The sequence below is a fragment of the Mus caroli genome, chromosome 5, assembly GCF_900094665.2.
Source record: "Mus caroli chromosome 5, CAROLI_EIJ_v1.1, whole genome shotgun sequence".
Classification (NCBI taxonomy): domain Eukaryota; kingdom Metazoa; phylum Chordata; class Mammalia; order Rodentia; family Muridae; genus Mus; species Mus caroli.
The window spans coordinates 141,529,411-141,543,809 of record NC_034574.1 but is presented as its reverse complement, the minus strand read 5'-3'; the positions used below and the strand labels follow the sequence as shown (position 1 = coordinate 141,543,809).

The window sequence follows — 14,399 nt, the reverse complement described above, 5'->3', positions numbered from 1 at the left end:
GAAAGAAAGAAAGAAAGAAAGAAAGAAAGAAAGAAAGAAAGAAAGAAAGAAAGAAAGAAAGAAAGAAAGAGAAAGAAAAGGGGGCTGGTGAGATGGCTCAGCGGGTAAGAGCACTGACTGCTTTTCCAGAGGTCCTGAGTTCAAATCCCAACAACCACATGGTGGCTCACAACCACCCATAATGAGATCTGAAGACAGCTACAGTGTATTTACATATAATAAATAAATCAATCAAATCTTTAAAAAATAAATAAATAAAAGGCTGGGCTGGAGAGATGACTCAGCAGATAAGAGCACTACTTTTCCAGAGGACCTGAGCTCAATTCCCGGCAACCACATGGTGACTCACAACCATCCCTAATGGGATTGGATGCCCTCTTCTGGTGTATCTGAAGACAGCTACAGTGTTCTCATATACATTAATAATAATAATAATAATAATAATAATAATAATAATAATAATTAATAATAAGGCTATTTTATAAGGTAACATTTAAACATAACAGAAAATGGAACAGATTCAAGATTCATAGAAACTTGGACTTATAAAATTAGGGCTGAGAGAGTGGCAAGGGAATCCTCCCTATTTAAAAAAAAAATCCAAAACTACAAAACCACATAATAAACAGCCAGTGCTCCTCCCAAGGCCTCCCAAAGTAAGTCCAGGGGAGGGACCTGAAGGCCAAGATTCCCAGCCTCTTTGTCTTAGCCAGCATGGAAAGGGCTGCAGTAGTTTCAGCCAGCATTCAGATCTCTAGAAAATTGCTAAACCTAACAGTTATCTATTCCAGCCATCCTCCTGACACAGTTATCTCCCGTTCACAAACGACCATCCCTGCTGCTCCCTCTAATTTGGCAGCAGCTATTCATTATAAAGCCGTGTGTGTGTGTGTGTGTGTGTGTGTGTGTGTGTGTGTGTGTTGTGTGCATCCCACATGAGCCTAGGTTTTTATACATTCTCCTTCACAATTTCAGCTCTGACAGCCTAGTTCCATGTCAATTATGTAATAGCCAAAGCAGGGAGTTTAACCGAGTACCAAAAGCACCGCCGTGGCTCTTACATAAGCTCCCATAAAGCCTCAGTAAGCCCGCCCCAAGCTGTGGAAATGTGGACTTATAAAAGATGCCAGCTTTCCCTCTGTCCTTAAAAATACCAAAAAGGCTTTTGTGCACCTGATTGACTGATTGCACTCCTATATAGTATATGAAAACATCCATTCAGTGAGAAAAATAATCCTTGGTGAAACAATTTTTTAAAAAAATCATGCAAACAAAAAGAAGGCACTCCCTCTCCCCAAAACTACTGAACTTTCAGGGTTTCCTTTGCACAATGCACTATACCCCAACTAAGACTCCCATGGGTACCCTCTGTGGGACTAAGGATCCCTGGTACACACAGCTTTTCTTTGCAAGAAAAACAAGCAGGAAAATCACTTAGATGAAAAAGACCCGAGCTAAAATCTTTAGCTTCTCTCCAGTCAAACACAAGTTTCTCTCCCTATATGCCACACGCCTGGCTGGGGTACCTCGAACCCACCGAGCCCCACCTTATGCTGCCGGAGACTAAACGAAGCACGAAACGATGCCCACCAACACTCACAACCCTGACTCCACATGAGCCACACACATAACAAATGCCATCACCAGAAACCAGTAAGAACAGGATGCGTATCTGATGTTTTCCACTCTCATCTTTGTACCTGAGAAATTACGGTACGTGTGAGCAGAGATCTTTAATAACTGTCCACACACGATTAGCCATGTCCACGTGACAGCAAAATACAACTACCTAACAATTTAAAAGCCAAAACAGCTATGTGACAGGGATCTATTTCTTTAAGTCACTCCCCACCTATTTATTGTCAGAGACGTCCCACTGGTTATCATAACAGACTTCATTTAAAAAAAAAAAAAAAAAAGCCTGTTTTGTGTCTTAACGCTTGAGAGTCTACGGTATGAATTTTTCTTTTGAAAGGACCTCGTGTCGCCTTTAAATGATACCAAAACCATCTCATGCTTATCCTGAAGGAAAGTTTTGAGCTAAGACAGAAATTATGGCTCTGACTTCCTGCGCTCTGACTTCCTGCGCTCTTACGTTCTCTGGTAACCGCTCCTAACTTTACCAACCAGCAAATATTCCTGTGAAGCACTTACATAACAAAAGAGTGCAGGCGCCTCTGGCACGCCGCCAAGCGTACTTCTCTGGGTGTTTGTATTTAAAATAGAACGGTAGTAACATCACTTGCAAGCCTTTCCCTGCACAGACTCAGAATGAAGGGGGTTGAAAAATGGATGGAGCAAGCCTTACCATTCTAGGGCTCCAAGGAAATAACACATCGGTGCTAAATTAAGACGAAGACACAGACCGAATTATCCCGAGCTGGGGGTGGAGTGGGGTGGGAGCTCGCTTAGGCTAACCCGCTGTCGCCTCTGAAACACCGTGCTCAACCTGACATCCCCAGAAGGTGCGAGTGGGCTGCAGCCTCTCTCCGGCGGAGCAGAAGATGTGGGCAGCGGGGAGCGGGCTCTCTGATGCCAGAGAAGCCAGCAAAAGGCACCGCCTCCGCCCCGCTCTGCACCTGTCTCCAGCGGGATCGGGACGCGCGGACAGCAGTCGCTCACCTGGGTCTGGAGGAGCCAAGAAGGATGTGCAGAGACACCAGAGCAGCCTCCGGGAGCATCCCGGGCCGGGCTACCTCCGCACGCAGCTCCTTCGCAGCTGGAGTTTGCAACGCGCCCACGCGTCCAGACTCCTGACCCACCCGAGTCTTCTGCAACTTGACAGAGCGCGGGCTGAGGTGGCGCAGGTGGCGAGCTTAGGGCACCGGGGTACCTGGGGCCGTGGTCGCAGCCAGCCCTCCGCCCGCGCACTTCACCGCTGGGCACCGCCCAAGCTGCCGGGCTCTGATCACAGGGATGGCCCGGGCTGAGGACGCCTCGCCGGACAAAGACGCCGCTCCCGCCCACCCTCCAGTGAGGTGCCGTCCGCGGTGACAGAAGCCGGGCTACAGCGGCCGGAGGCGCGCACCCCCTCCCGGCCGCCCGGAGATGCTCGTGAGCCCCGGCGCCTCCTCTCGGCTGGAGCCCCGTGGGGGGAGCCGAGCGCCCTCTGCCGGCCCGACACGACCCGGCAGCTCACGGGACCACAGTGGTCCGGAGCATCCAGCCTCAGACCCCAGAGAAAAGAGAAGCAGCCTGAGGTCGCTGACCTAGAGTCCTGACTCCCACGAGTGGGATGTGCTGTGGTCCAATCGGAAGAGAGAGCCTCTTTTAATTGCGTGCAGCAGGAAGAATTGGGGTCCAGCGGGTGAACTCGGAAGGGATGTAGCGGGGCTGATGGACAGGAGACTAAAGTAGTCTCTGTAAGGGTTTTGTGTGTGATTGTGTGCGGGTTTAGCGGGGTGGGGGAGTTGGGGTATTTGACGCAGGATCTCACTTGAAACTCACAGATATCCTCCTGCCTCTGCCTCCAAATAGGGCTACCCACTTGAAAGGCTCTTGTCTCAACGCAAGCTTGTCTGCTTCGTAGCTCACAACGTTCCTCAGAAGTAAACATGAACGCAGGACTTCTCAGTAGCCCTTGCAGGTCGCCTGAAAGCAGCGCACCTGGGAAGCCTGAAGACAGCCGGGGGGGGGGGGGGGGGGGGGGGGGGGGGGGGGGGGGGGGCGCTTCTCCAGCCTCTGGCTCACAAGATTTGGGACAGACTGACAGAGAATGACGATGCTTGCTTACTGATGTGCTTGCTCGCTTTCTCTTGGGGGTCCGGAGTGTGGGGGAAATGGGCTCCCTCCCCCACCCCAGCATTGCTGTGCTGAGCAACATTTTATACCAGCTGAATTTTTGTACTAACTGGTCTATCTTGTGAAGGGAAATCATGAAAGAGCACTTTTCACACGGTTGTCTTTTTACATTATTCTATGTGGCCTCCCATTTCTTCTGGAGGAATCTAGGGCACGTTTTATCGCTTTTCCTGTCACCTTCGGGTGTTAACAAGCGGTCTGACTGGCTGTTATTACAAAGTCCAGTCCAATCTAAATCAAACTTTAAGCTCATTTCATTTAAGCCTTCGCCCCTCCCTTCCCCTAACTCACAAACCCCCAGCCTGACTTAAACCTAGAAAGATAGTAAAGCCTCCTTTGCGCCATTCACTTTCCTATTTGGGTGTTCTGTGAAGCCCATGCCTCCCAGGTGGAAGGAATGAGGTCCTGACGCTACAGCAACTTCCTCGGGCCACTCCCACTCCTCCAGGGACGCATCCCACCTCCACCCCCATCCCAAGGGGCAGACCTGACCATCTTCCACCACATCGGCTCACGGTGTTCATTAAACTCTCTACAGAAGCTCTGGTTAGCTTCTTCCTTGAGCCTCACACTCCAGATGACAGGCACCAGCTTCTTCAACACATTTCTTCTCAGGCACACAGTGAGTGAGCCCTTCCTCCTCGCCCTGCTGGTACCCTGCCAATCTCACTGCTGAGCCAACAAAATGCCCTCCTAGCAAGGACCACCGAAAAGACCAATATCTCTAGGCCACTGTGTACCTGCCTGTCTCCACGGCAGCACAAGGCAAGGCACTGAGATCATGGGAGCAGAAACAACTAAGCCATACAACTGTGACTCGTTGGGATCTGCCGGTAAAACAAAGAGGATGCCAGCATCTTGCTGGCTTTCTCTACCTTACTTCTTTGATTGTGTCAGGGTCCCTGGCCCCATAGCACCGTGCTACTCATACACTCAAGGGAAGTCCTCCCTCTCAGAGAACCCTCACAGACACTTCCAAGGTCACCAGTCTCCTAGGTGATTCTAAATTGTCAAGTTGACAATGAAGATTAATGGTTACAAATGGTAAGTCAGAAAGATCAGGGCACATAAAATCCAGATACAGTCCTGGAGAGATGGCTCAGAGGTTATAGAGCACTGGCTATTCCTCCAGAGGTCCTGAGTTCAATTCCCAGCAACCACATGATGGTTCACAACCACCTGTAATGGGATCTGAGGCCCTCTTTTGGTGTGTCTGAAGACAGTGACAGTGTACTCACATATTAAATAAATAAATAAATAAATAAATAAATAAATAATCCAAATATAACAGTCATAGCCCTTCTATGATGTTTCATTTTGATTGGACAGGCAGAAATAGAAAGTCAAGTTGGTTTTGTTGTCTGATTGATTGATTGATTGATGATTGATTGGTTCACCCGAAGTCTGCTCCTGCCTGGGTATCTTCTCAGAATTCCCAAGCTACAAGTCACCTAGTGTGCCCAGTAAGTAGACCAAAAGTAAGCACCATCTTAATACTTGTATGTTTTAATTTAATTTACATCTTAATCTGTTTTAGTACTGTAATGGGGAACTGTAAAACAGAGTCAAATGATCTTTGGTAGGGGAGAAGAGACTAGAATAAGCAGATGTCTCAAAGCAGGTCACTCACAACTCGCCAAGCAGAGCTTCCTGGGACTTGGGTATGGTGGTTTATTTTGGAAGGTGATCCTCAGAAGCAGGTGACATGAAATTCAAACAATAAGACAATGTAATGTGGTGGTTTCAGTAAGAATGGATCCATATGGGAGGTTTGGGTGGGAATGGCCCCCCTATAGACTCCTGTTTGAATGCTTGACCCATAGTGACTGACATTTATTCCTAGATGTGGCCTTGTTGGAAGAAGTGTGTCACTGTGGAGATTTTGCGGTCTCTTATGCCCAAGCTATGCCCAGTGTAGAACACAGTCTCCTTCTGCTGCCTGTGGGTCAAGATGTAGAACTCTCAGCTCCTTCTCCAGCACCATGTCTGCCTACCTGCCACCATGTTTCCCACCATGATGATAATGGGTTAAATCTCTGAAACTGTACACCAGCCCCAATTAAATGTTTTCCTTTGTAAGAGTTGTCATGGTCATGGTGTCTCTTCACAGCAATGAAACCCTAGACACCCCCATAGGTTCATATTTAAATGCTTGGCTCCCTGTTGGTAGAGTGTTTGAAAGGGTTAGGAGGTATGGCCCTGTCAAAGGTAATGTGTTACTGGGGTGGGCTTTGATGCGCTATCTGTTGCCTATGGATCAGGATGTAGAAGTCTCAGCTGCTTCACCAGCACTATGTCTGCCTGCATGCTGCCATGCAGCCCACCATGATGATAATGGACTAATCCTTTGACATTGTAATCAAGCTTGCCTTGGTCATGTCTCCTCACAGCAAATGAACAGTGACTAAGACAGATGGGAAAAGAAAATATGCACTATCCAGACCCCTGCTGAAGGCACAGGCTTACCCTCAGATGATGTCATGAGGATACCTAAGAATCCCATAGAGGCCTCTCAAGATGATTATTTCAAAGTTACCAGGCTGAGCACTGACTTTGCTTCAGGTCCTCTTCTCTATTGATAGGAATTGTCTTTGGGCCTTGAAGTCCCCAAATCTTCCAGGGCTTTAGAAAAACAGACAGCATCCTGGTACTCGGGAACAGTCAACTTGAGCCTAGCTCACTAGGCACACCCATAAGAGCTTGAAAGAAGGGAAAGAGACCAAGAAAATGTGGTAGAGAAATACCACAGGAATGTGGGCAGCCCAGCAGCTCAGGCTAAATGAATAAAGAAAATGTACTGTGTTCACACAACATAATGTTATTCAGCTTTCAAGAAAGAATAATTCAGATAAATGTGGCAACGTGGGTGGACCCTGAGGGCCTTACACCAGTCATCAGAGATGGAAGATGGAAGCCAGGCATTGTGGCACACACCTTTAATCTCAACTCTTGGGAGGCAGAGGCAGGCAGATCTCTGAGTTTGAGGCTAGCCTGATCTACACAATGAGTTTCAGGACATCCAAGGCTACACAGAGAAATGCTATCTTGGGAAGAGGAAAAAGGAGGATGGGGGGCCTAGACTAGCCAATTATCTAGAGGCAGACATAGGATCATGGTTGCAGGGGTAGGGTAGGGTGTGAAGAACTGAGAGCCAATGTTTCATGTGAGTACATGATCTAACGCCTCAGATGAAGAGGACTCCATGGATAAACAAAGGGATGGGTGCTCTATTTACACCCATGCACATGTTCTTAACCCTGCTGAAACAAGCCATGCATATTAATAACATATATAAATATACGACAGGCTGGCGAGATGGCTGGCTGGCGAGATGGCTCAGTGGGTAAGAGCACCCGACTGCTCTTCCGAAGGTCCAGAGTTCAAATCCCAGCAACCACATGGTGGCTCACAACCCTCCGTAACGAGATCTGACGCCCTCTTCTGGTGTGTCTGAAGACAGCTACAGTGTACTTACATATATTAAATCTTAAAAAAATAAATAAATAAATAAATAAATAAATAAATATACGACATATATATATATAACAATGGTCATAAGGTGCATTTTATGTTGTATATGAATTCTAAGTGATATAATAACCCTTCGTATGGTGTTGTGTGTATGTGGTATATGTGTAGCTTGTATGCATGTTCATTTCTGTGCACATGAATGGGGGCTCACACATGCCACACAGTGCATGTGCACTGTGGTCTTGGGTGAGGGGTGGTGATCAAAACTTGCAGTTGGAGGTAGCAGGGATGCAAATACCAGATTGAAGAAACACCAGTCAGAGAGAGAGAGAGAGAGAGAGAGAGAGAGCACCAGCGCTAAAGACAATTTCCATCAAGAGGATTTGAGAGGTCACAGAGGTGGGAGTGGGGGGGCCCTCGGCTGGACTTTTTGTAGCCTCTCGGGACCCTCCCCTTTCCATCTTCCCTCCCTCCCCCCACTTTCTCATTGGTCCTGCCCAGTCCTTGGGCTGTTAGAAAGCTGTAGAGGTTGCAACATTCTTTGGGAAAATGAGAGCAAGAAGCAGCCTCCCTTAAATAGGACAGTCCCTGCTTTCCATATTGACCCAGGTCCCCAGCCCTTCCTGCACAGAGGTCAGAGAACAGCCTTGAGTGTGGCAGTTTGCCTCCCGCCTTGTGTGAGACTCCCTCATTGTCCACTGCAGCGCAGCCCAGGTGAACTGGCTCACTGTTGTCTCCTGACTCTGCCTCCCATCCCCCCAGAGAGGGAACAGGGATTACAGATTCCTGCATATTGCTCTGAGAAACAAAGGCCTTCCCTTCATAGTAAGAGTCCTAGAGACTCAGATTAGGAAAGCCAAAACTATTTACTTTACAACTTTGCCAAATCTGCCGTCATCCCAGAAGGGTAGGTTTGCTGAAGTGTTTTTGGTTGGTTGGTTGGTTGGTTGGTTGGTTGTTTGGTTGGTAACAACCTCTGTAGGCCAGACTGGCCTCAAACTCAGAGATCCACCTGCCTCTGCCTCCCAAGAGTTGGGTTTAAAGGTGTATACCACCACTGCTTGGCTCAAGAAGAAGTTTTAAAACAGAATGTTAGCCCCTTTGTTCTTTCCTCCTTGGCTGAGTGTTCAGAAAGGTGCAGTCTTGTGCATCATAGATCATGCTAGTTCATAGCTTTGCATATGCCTTTTATGTTTATCTTTTTTTCTCAACAAAAGCTGCTTGTGGATTCATCTCCACAATTTATAACCTGCTCATTTAACCTGCTTAGCAGGCACAGGGCCCTAACATATCCGCACATATTCGCACATATCCGCACTTCATGAAGCAAACTTAACTCCTAGTAATCTCTACTCTAAAGTTTTTGGTGGGGGACTGGGCTGTAGCCACAGCAACAGTGTTTGGGTGGTAGTGAGCAGTTTAGCAAGCTGTCGGCAGGGGTCCAGGGTTAACTGTTCATCTGCTCTATCACCTAAACTGCGGGCACCTTTGGAGAGATGGCTCAGTGGTTAAGAGCACTGACTTCTCTTCCAGAGGTCCTGAGTTCAATTCCCAGCAACTACATGGTGGCTCACAACCATCCGTAATGGGGTATGGTGCCCTCTTCTGATGTGTCTGAAGAAAGCAATTGTGGTGTACTCATACGCATAAAATAAATCTTAAAAAAGAAAAAGTAAAGGAACCGTCAGGGTGGCACATGCCTTTAATCCCAGCCTAATCTTTCTAGGCTTCTCATCCTGACCCAGGCAGGTCTGCAGTGGGGACATTCTTGTTTGACTTCAGAGCAGCACATGCCTGAACCATCCCCCAAATTCCTTTGTACAAGGGCTCTGGTCTCAGTCCCTCTGCCACCCGCAACCTGCTACCAGCAAGTAGTCAGTCTCTCCTCCTAATCAACGAAAGCAGAGCCCGGCACACCCACTGTCTCGGGACACACTTCTGAGCTCCGACAGCGTCGCTTGGCGCTTTTCCTACCAGGGTTCATTGGAGATTGTTAAACACTTACTGTCCATACCTCCTCCCTCCACAGATGGGTACTGGATACAGCTCTTTAGCCCCGCCTGGGATTTATCCTTGGTGAGAGTATAAGATGCCTTGCCCGCAAGACCCAGCACAGAGCACTTTGACCAGGTTCTGCCTCCGCGATACACGTTTCCCCTGCAGGTCAGCTTCTCTTTATATCTGAGACGGCTCTGCCTTTGTTTCTGGTGAAAAACCGTGCAAAACCCCATAAAACCCTCATCCTAGACATAAGGCAAATCCCCCTAGGCAATTATGCTTGCCACAGCTGAAGCACCCGGAAAATAAAAATGGCTCGAAGCCTCTGTTGTGTGTGTGGTTTTTTTTTTAATGCCATTTGAATTTCAAACACATGAGTCCCTTGAGATTAGGACATTAATTTAAGGCTGTAAGTAAAATACTACCCATCTAGAGGGTGTTTTTTTTTATATCCTGTTTTATATGCTTATAGTAAAATAAAATTCACTTATTATGGCAAAACCTGTCAGAAACTGTATGTATACATTATAATAATATGTAGCACACAGAGGTCTTTGGAGGAAGCCTGATATATTCAGCCTAGTTCTCCTAATGCCCCAGATTCCCTGCTTTTTATTTTATGTTATAGTTTCTAAACACACAAAACAACAACACGCATACATATATAAATTTTAAAACATATATATATACATAGATATGAAAATTATTTCCCTTGAGGTCAGTGAACACTGAGGGAAATATTAGGGCATTATGATAGGGGCTGGTTCAGTGGTTAAGAGCATTGGCTGCTCTTGCAGAGGACCTGAGTTCAGTTCTCAGCACCCACATGGTAGCTCACAATCATCTGTAACTCCAGTTCCAGAGGATCTGACGCCCTCTTCTGGCCTCCATGGGTGATACAAGCATACAGTGCGCATAAGATACTTGTGGGTAAAACACAGATGCACATAATAGATAGATAGATAGATAGATAGATAGATAGATAGATAGATAGATAGATAGATAGATAAGCTTTAAATGTGTTTTAAAAGTTTTTGTGGGGGAAGGGGATTGGGTTTTTTGTTTTGTTTTGTTTTGTTTTTTTGGTTTTTTGTGACAGGGTTTCTCTGTGTAGCTCTGGCTGTCCTGGAACTCTCTCTGCAGACCAGGCTGGCCTCGAACTCAGAAATCCTCCTGGCTCTGCCTCCCAAGTGCTGGGATTAAAGGCATGCGCCACCACTGCCTGGCTTAAAAGATTTCTTAATTAGCATGTTGTTGTAACTAGTTCCCAAGCTATACTTGACCTTGTATTTCAATGGTTTCTTAAATTTTACATAATTAGATGTTCATTTTATAAATTAAAGTTGCCTAATTTTTTCGGTCACCATTATATTTTTGAACTTAAAAAACAAAAATCCTTTCCCATCCTGAGATTTCACGACTAATCAATTTCTTCTTCTTTTTCTATAAAGCTTTTAAGATGTGTAATTCTGTAATCTGTCTGGAATAAAAAACGGCAGGTTTAACCATTTGATGTGATATAGATGAGAACTCTAATTCTATTTCCAGTTTGAGGGGAAAAAATGCTCAAGTTGAAAACTCATTAAGCTTAAGTAAGTAGGTACCATTTTATCTAACATGTTTGCTTTTCTCTTTACATCTTTAATTAAATTAGCATAATGATTTCACTATTGCAATTACGTTGTGTTTAACCAAGCTGAAATTAAGCATTCCTTTCTGTCCAGTTCCTCTAGTGAATTTAAATTTAACGGAGCCTTCTAATAATCCACATTGGTGTTCTTGATTAGTCAAAAGAACGTAGCTTAAAAAATATATATTACCAATTTCTGTTTGATCTTGAAATCCCGTGCTCTGTGCAACCAAGTAGCTGAGGATATACTTCAATTGCTCAATGGTAAAGTGGTCTCCTAGCATGGTCAAGGCTTTGCATTTGATCTGGACATTAAAAATAATAATGAAAGGCTGGGCATGGTAATATACACCTTTGATCCCAGCATTCAGAAGGCAGAAGCAGGTGGATCTCTGTGAGTTCTAGGCCAGCCTGGTCTACAAAGCAAGTCTAAGACAGCCAGGGCTACACAGAGAAACCCTGTAGCAAAAAAAAACACAAATAATAATGAGAGCCGAGCATGGTGGTACACACCTTTAATCCCAGCACTTGTGAGGCAGAGGCCATCTTGGTCTACAGAGTTCTGGAACAGCCAGGGGTACACAGAGAAACACTGTTTTGAAAAAAGACAATAATAATCACAATCATAATAGTGAATAAAAACTAGGGTCTGGGGCTGGAGAGATGGCTCAGTGGTTAAGAGCACCGACTGTTCTTCCGAAAGTCCTGAGTTCAAATCCCAGCAACCACATGGTGGCTCACAACCATCTGTAATGGGGTCTGGTGCCCTCTTCTGGTGTGTCTGATAATAGCTACAGTGTACTTAGATATATTAATAAATAAATCTTTAAAAAAACAAAAAACTAGGGTCTGGAGATATGGTTCAGCAGTTAAGAGTGGTTACTGCCCTCTCAGAAGACCCGGGTCTCACAGCCACTTAAAACTGTTGATCCAGAGACTCTGATGCCCTCTTCTGTCCTCCAAGGATACTACATATGTGTGCTGTACATACATGCAGGTAAACACTCACATCTAGAAAATTTTTAAAAAAATACATATTTTTTAAAATCTTCTACAAAAAACAAAAAGACTGGGAGTTGGAGGGTTGGCTCGTTTATTAGGAACATGCACTGCTCTTTCGGAGGGTTTTGGTTTGCTCCTTAGAATCCACCTCAGGTAGCTCACAGCGTCCTGTAACTTCAGCTCCAGGGAATCTAATACCTCTGGTCTCTGCAGGCACCTGCACCCACGTTCGTACACACGAGTGCCCATGTAAACACGCACACACACATGTACGCACACACACTTGTCTTAAAGATTAGAAAAATTCTGTGCTCCCCCATGCTGAAGGTATGTTGGCACAGACGCGGTGCCTTGAGTCCTTTGACAGACCCTTCCCTGAGGCTTCTGGGGTGGAATTTGCTGGAAGAGCCCACAGCAGTACAGCTATAGGACTTACACCCCGGTGCGTATTTGCTTACATGTTCCTTCACCCTGTTTGGCTGAGGACACACTTCATTTGATTCTAGTTGGTCAGCAGCCTCCTGGCCCTCAGCACACGGGAGAAGGCCAGTGCATGTTGGTGGGTTGTCAATCAGCTGGCGGTAAGGCTGATCTAATGATGTTAACCTGAGCCACCTAATCGGTGAGCTTTCCCTTTCCGGTGAGGTTCTCTTTCCGGAACAGTTTAGGACATGAGCAGTATTTGTGAGCAATCAAAGCTTCTACAGTTCCGTTACTCCGGCAGCTGTAGCGTATTGTTGTCCTGGTTTGCTTTCTGGTACTGTAATAAACACCATGACCCAAAGCAACTTGGGAAGGAAAGGGTTACTAGTCAAGTCTAGGTTATACCCCACTACTGAGGGAAGCCAAGGCAGGAATCTGGACGCAGGAACTGAAGCAGAAGCCATGTTGCTCCCCGGCTTGCTCCTCCTGGCTTGCTCAGCTTGCTTCCTTACACAACCCAGGACCACCAGCCCAGGGAGGGCACCACCCACAGAGGGCAAGGCCCTCCCAGATCAGCAGCAATCAGGATAACGTGCCCACAGGTATGTCTGTAGGCCAGTCTGATGAAGACAGTGCCTCAGTTGAGATTCTCTCTTATTATGTATGAATGTCTACTTTTATGGCAAGTTGAAATCAAGAGAAAGAGAGAGAGAGAGATCAGACACAAGTCCATACCACCGTGCCTGGCATACAGACGGTGTAGACAAAGACTTGAGTTGTGCAGTTAGCACTACTTATGTATATATAATGAAATCTCATATTTCACCTTTCATTCATAAATCACCAGTGAGACTATCATGTAGATGCAACACACAGCCACACACACTCACCCCACACACATACACATCACATACACCCACCCCACACACAAGTGCACACACATACACACACACCACATACATTCCCCACACACACAAATGCACACACATACACACACCCCACACACAAATGCACACACACCACATATACTCACCCTGCACACAAATGTACACATATACATACACACACACCATATTCACCCCACACACACATGCACACAGACACACACACATGCACACACACACACACAATGGGGTAAGAGAACAAAACTCTGCTAATTTCAATGGCATCCCCCCCACCCGATTTTTTTTTTGTTTTTTTGTTTTTTTTGGTTTTTTGAGACGGAGTTTCTCTGTGTAGTCCTGGCTGTCCTGGAACTCATTCTGTAGGCCTCGAACTCAGAAACCTGCCTGCCTCAGCCTCCCGAGTCCTGGGATTAAAGGCGTGTGCCATCACCACCCGGCTTCTTTTTTTTTCCACCCACCCCCCCCACCCAATTTTAATGCACTACTACCCCCAAAATCAGGCTACTATAGAAGCAGCAATGTAAAGAGTAAATTATAAATTATTTATGACTTCCAATCATCATAGAAAAATTTCCCAGACTTCAGCAGCCCTGAAGAAGAAAATCTGTGTGTGCATAAATCATGTTCTCAAATGGGGGTTTGAAATTCTTTTTTGTTTTGTTTTTCTTTTCCTTTTTTTTTTTTTTTAAACAAGTCTCACTATGTAGTCCTGACTCTCCTGGAACTTACTATGTAGACCAGGCTGGTCTCCAACTCAGATATCCACCTGCCTCAGCCTCCCAAGTTCAGAGACTAAAGGAGTGCACCATCATGCCCCAATGGATTTTTAAATTCTTGGGATAACTATGTATTTCAGAGTTAATATCCAGTCTGCCCAGCAGAGGGCAACCAGCCTACAGGACAACGCTGTTACACCACAGAAAGCTGTGGTCACAAAGTGCAAATCCTGTCCCCAAACAAACAAAACCCACATATTCCTTTCTTGTGCAGCCTCTCTGCACCTGGTGCACTTTTACTGCTAGCTCATGTCACTCGCATTCTGGCACAGGGATACTGGAAGGCTGCCTACACTTCAGACCCTTGAGGCGCAGGGGGAGGAAGGGTGTCTCTGGACATGATCAGTATACAGAATGCCAGTCCTGCCCTACTGGCCTTCCCATCACCCCAGC

At 46.1% G+C, this 14,399-nt stretch overlaps 1 protein-coding gene across 2 annotated transcripts in view; it reads right to left on the bottom strand.

Moving 5' to 3' along the window:
* Positions 1 to 3,024, bottom strand: part of Mtus2 (microtubule associated scaffold protein 2) — a 346,971-nt gene extending 343,947 nt beyond the window's left edge. Inside the window, exon 1 of one of the 2 annotated variants that reach the window (XM_029477860.1) lies at positions 2,623 to 3,024. The gene's annotated coding sequence lies outside the window, so the exon portion shown is untranslated. The remainder of the gene's footprint in view (positions 1 to 2,622) is intronic. The other variant, XM_029477861.1, reaches the window with a different exon arrangement.
* Between the last annotated feature and the right edge of the window lie 11,375 nt (positions 3,025 to 14,399).